This window comes from Aegilops tauschii, chromosome 6 (assembly GCF_002575655.3).
Source record: "Aegilops tauschii subsp. strangulata cultivar AL8/78 chromosome 6, Aet v6.0, whole genome shotgun sequence".
Lineage (NCBI taxonomy): Eukaryota > Viridiplantae > Streptophyta > Magnoliopsida > Poales > Poaceae > Aegilops > Aegilops tauschii.
This window is the reverse complement of record NC_053040.3, coordinates 87,598,717-87,604,256: the sequence shown is the minus strand read 5'-3', so window position 1 is coordinate 87,604,256 and position 5,540 is coordinate 87,598,717.

The window sequence follows — 5,540 nt, the reverse complement described above, 5'->3', positions numbered from 1 at the left end:
TATACATTAGAGACAGCTGCATTCACGTTAAATAGGGCACCATCTAAATCCGCTGAGATGACACCATATGAACTGTGGTTTGGCAAGAAACCAAAGTTGTCGTTTCTTAAAATTTGGGGTTGCGATGCTTATGTGAAAAAGTTTCATCCTGATAAGCTGAAACCCAAATCGGAGAAATGTGTCTTCATAGGATACCCAAAGGAGACAGTTGGGTACACCTTCTATCACAGATCCGACGGCAAGACATTTGTTGCTAAGATGGATCCTTTCTAGAGAAGGAGTTTCTCTCGAAAGAAGTGAGTGGGAGGAAGTAGAACTTGATGAGGTAACTGTACCTGCTCCCTTATTGGAAAGTAGTTCATCACAGAAATCAGTTCCTGTGACTCCTACACCAATTAGTGAGGAAGCTAATGATGATGATCATGTAACTTCAGATCAAGTTACTACCGAACCTCGTAGGTCAACCAGAGTGAGATCCGCACCAGAGTGGTACGGTAATCCTATTCTGGAGGTCATGTTACTTGACCATGACGAACCTACGAACTATGAGGAAGCGGTGATGAGCCCAGATTTCGCGAAATGGCTTGAGGCCATGAAATCTGATATGGGATCCATGTATGAGAACAAAGTGTGGACTTTGGTTGACTTGCCCAATGATCGGCAAGCCATAGAAAATAAATGGATCTTCAAGAGGAAGGCGGACGCTGATAGTAGTGTTACTATCTACAAAGCTAGACTTGTCAAAACGGTTTGGACAAAGTTCAAGGTGTTGACTACGATGAGATTTTCTCACTCGTAGCGATGCTTAAGTCTGTCCGAATCATGTTAGCAAATTGCCACATTTTAGGAAATCTGGCAAATGGATGTCAAAACTACATTCCTTAATGGATTTCTTAAAGAAGAGTTGTATATGATGCAACCAGAAGGTTTTGTCGATCCTAAAGGTGCTAACAAAATGTGCAAGCTCCAGCGATCCATCTATGGACTGGTGCAAGCATCTCGGAGTTGGAATATACGCTTTGATGAGTTGATCAAAGCATATAGTTTTATACAGACTTGCGGTGAAGCCTGTATTTACAAGAAAGTGAGTGGGAGCACTACAACATTTCTGATAAATATATGTGAATGACATATTGTTGATCGGAAATAATGTAGAATTTTCTAGAAAGCATAAAGGAGTATGTGAAAGGAGTTTTTCGAAGAAAGACCTCGGTGAAGCTGCTTACATATTGACCATTAAGATCTATAGAGATAGATCAAGACGCTTGATAATTTTTTTCAATGAGTACATACCTTGACAAGATTTTGAAGTAGTTCAAAATAGAACAGTCAAAGAAAGAGTTCTTGCCTGTGTTACAAGGTGTGAAATTGAGTAAGACTCAAAGCCCGACCACGGCAGAAGATAGAAAGAGACCTATGCCTCAGCCATAGGTTCTATAAAGTATGCCATGATGTATACCAGATCTATTGTATACCCTACACTGTGTTTGGCAAGGGAGTACAATAGTGATCTAGGAGTAGATCACTAAACAGCGGTCAAAATTATCCTTAGTGGAATAAGGATATGTTTCTCGATTATGGAGGTGACAAAAGGTTCGTCGTAAAGGGTTACGTCGATGCAAGTTTTGACACTGATCCAGATGACTCTAAGTCTCAATCTGGATACATATTGAAGGTGGGAGCAATTAGCTAAAGTAGCTCCGTGCAGAGCATTGTAGACATAGAAATTTGCAAAATACATACGGATCTGAATTTGGCAGACCCGTTGACTAAACTTCTCTCACAAGCAAAACATGATCACACCTTAGTACTCTTTGAGTGTTAATCACATGGCAATGTGAACTAGATTACTGACTCTAGTAAACCCTTTGAGTGTTGGTCACATGGCGATGTGAACTATGGGTGTTAATCACATGGTGATGTGAACTATTCGTGTTAAATCACATGGCGATGTGAACTAGATTATTGACTCTAGTGCAAGTGGGAGACTGAAGGAAATATGCCCTAGAGGCAATAATAAAGTTGTTGTTTATATTTCGTTATATCATGATAAATGTTTATTATTCATGCTAGAATTGTATTAACCGGAAACTTAGTACATGTGTGAATATATAGACAAACAAAGTGTCACTAGTATGCCTCTACTTGACTAGCTCGTTGAATCAAAGATGGTTAAGTGTCCTAGCCATAGACATGAGTTGTCATTTGATTAACGGAATCACATCATTAGAGAATGATGTGATTGACTTGACCCATTCCGTTAGCTTAGCACTTGATCGTTTAGTATGTTGCTATTGCTTTCTTCATGACTTATACATATTCCTATGACTATGAGATTATGCAACTCCCGAATACCGGAGGAACACTTTGTGTGCTACCAAACGTCACAATGTAACTGGGTGATTATAAAGGTGCTCTACAGGTGTCTCCGATGGTACTTGTTGAGTTGGCATAGATCGAGATTAGGATTTGTCACTCCGATTGTTCGAGAGGTATCTGTGGGCCCTCTCGTAATGCACATCACTATAAGCCTTGCAAGCAATGTGACTAATGAGTTAGTTGCAGGATGATGCATTACGGAACGAGTGAAGAGACTTGCCGGTAATGAGATTGAACTAGGTATTGAGATACCGACGATCGAATCTCGGGCAAGTAACATACGGATGACAAAGGGAACAACGTATGTTGTTATGCGGTTTGACCGATAAAGATCTTCGTGGAATATGTAGGAGCCAATATGAGTATCCAGGTTCCGCTATTGGTTATTGACCGGAGATGAGTCTCGGTCATGTCTACATAGTTCTTGAACCCGTAGGGTCCGCATGCTTAACGTTCGGTGACGATTTGTATTATGAGTTATTTGATTTGATGACCGAAGTTTGTTCGGAGTCCCGGATGAGATTGGGGACATGACGAGGAGTCTAGAAATGGTCGAGATGTAAAGATCGATATATTGGAAGGCTATATTCGGACATCGGAAAGGTTCCGAGTGATTCGGGTATTTTTCGGAGTACCGGAGAGTTACGTGAATTTGTATTGGGCCTTAATGGGCCATACGGGAAAGGAGAGAAAGGCCTCAAGGGTGGACGCGCCCCTTCCCCATGGACTGGTCCGAATTGGACTAGGGAAAGGGGGCGCCCCCTTCCTTCCTTCTCCTTCTCCCTTCCCTTTTTCCTATTCCATGTGGGAGGTGGAATCCTACTAGGACTAGGTAGTCCTAGTAGGACTCCACACTTTGGGCGCGCCCTATGAGGGCCGGCTGTTAAGGCATATCTCTCTAGATATAGTTTTGGTGATTGATGACAACATGTTTACGGACTAATCGTGTGCTTAGCATTTCATAGATTCATCATTTGGCACGAGACAATTTCTTTCCCCTCGGAGTGTCATTCAAGACGGTGTAGCTCTTTCGCTTCTTTTGGTGGATTAGTTTCGTAGGAGTCACCGTACTATCAAGAGGGGGTCCGCTTTGGTAAGGCTAGGGTGGAATCAACACGTACACATCCTCTTTACACCCTCTGAGCCTTTCCGCTTCATTGGAGTTTTCTTTCCTCTCTCCTTGGGCTGAGTCTGGTCCCAGCGGTAATACCGCGGTACCCAGCGGTAGTACTGCTGGTGGGTCCTCAGCAGTAGTACCGCTACGGTACCAGGCCCCTACCGCGTCGACTCGAGGGGTCTTTTTTCGTGTCGGATTGTGCGGTACTTCACAGCGGCAGTAGAGCGGTAGTACCGCCCTACCACCGCGGCAGTACCGCCCATGTCCATATCTCCCTTGCCCTCCAATCTCCACGGTAGTACCGCCGTGGGAGCGGTAGTACCGCTGGTCTCAGCGGTAGTACCGCTGCCTTATGCGGTAGTACCGCCCTCTGCGGGGCTGTTGTGGGGGGTAACGATTGGATTGTTCCCCCCACTATATAAAGAGGTCTTCTTCCCCATAGTTGACCTACCTCTTCCCCCAAAAGCTCCATTGTTGCTCCAAGCTCCATTTTCGCCCGATCTCTCTCCCTAGCCAATCGAACTTGTTGATTTGCTCGGGATTGGTTGAGAAGGCCCCGATCTACACTTCCACCAAGAGAAATTTGATTCCCCCCACTTATCCCTAGCGGATCTTGTTACTCTTGGGTGTTTGAGCATCCTAGACGGTTGAGGTCACCGCGGAGCCATAGTCCATTGTGGTGAAGCTTTGTGGTGTCGTTGGGAGCCTCCAATTAAGTTGTGGAGATTGCCCCAACCTTGTTTGTAAAGGTCCGGTCGCCGCCTTCAAGGGCACCAATAGTGGAATCACGGCATCTCGCATTGTGTGAGGGCGTGAGGAGAATACGGTGGCCCTAGTGGCTTCTTGGGGAGCATTGTGCCTCCACACCGCTCCAACGGAGACGTACTTCCCTTCAAAAGGAAGGAACTTCGGTAACACATCCTCGTCTTCACCGGCTCCACTCTTGGTTATCTCGTCCCTTTACTTTCGCAAGCTTACTTGTGTTATATCTCTTGCTTGCTTGCGTGCTTGTTGTCATTGCATCATATAGGTTGCTCACTTAGTTGCATATCTAGACAACCTACTTTGATGCAAAGTTTAATTTGGTAAAGAAAAGCTAAAAAATTGTTAGTTGCCTATTCACCCCCCCTCTAGTCAACTATATCGATCCTTTCAATTGGTATCAGAGCCTCGTCTCTTTATTAAGGACTTTACCGTCCGAAGAGCATGGTTGACGTCGTAGACAGTGTGGAGGAGCACTCCGGTGTGAATCCGGTCTCGTCTACGGGAGATGGGGGAACCGCGGTCTCTCGTGAGGAATTAAATGTGGCGTTGGACACATTGAAAACCTCCATGACTACCGAGGTCAAAAGCATGTTTAATAAATACTTAGAAGGGCTTAAGCTTTCCACCGCACCGTTGAAAGTGGGTGACCCCGCCAACAAGGTGACGGATGCTACCTCCGACAAAGGGGAAGCTACTAGAGAGAAAGCTCCTTCTTCTAGTGGTAAAAATGGCACCGGCATCTTTGCCCATGTGGAACCTCCACCTGTCTATGGTGGACCGCTCCCTTCCACTCATTTAAATCATGCCGGCCCGGCTCCTAAGATTGAGAAGAATGTAGATTTTGATTCTTGGGTCTATCGTTTTAAGCGTAATTTAAATCATGTGAACACTAACCTTTGGAGAATCATTGAAGAAGGTTTTTATCCGCATGACCGAAGTAACTTCACTCCTAGAGAAGTTGTGGATCATCAATTCAATGAGAATGCTCTCTTCATCATCCAAGAAGCAATCCCACCCGAAGATCTTCCTCATCTCCGGCCCTACACCGTGGCCAAAGATGCTTGGCTCCAAGTTGTTTCCCTCTATCGGGGAAGCGCAAGCATTCAACGCTCCAACTATGAAGTGGTGCAAGATGAAGCCGACGAGTTTGCAATGAAAGAAGATGAAGAACCTCGTGAGCTTTTTTAGAGAGTAACCAAACTCGCGGTCTCTCTCCGAGATCATGGAAGTAAGGACACGGATGACAATTGGATCAAGCGCAAATTCCTCAAGGCAATGA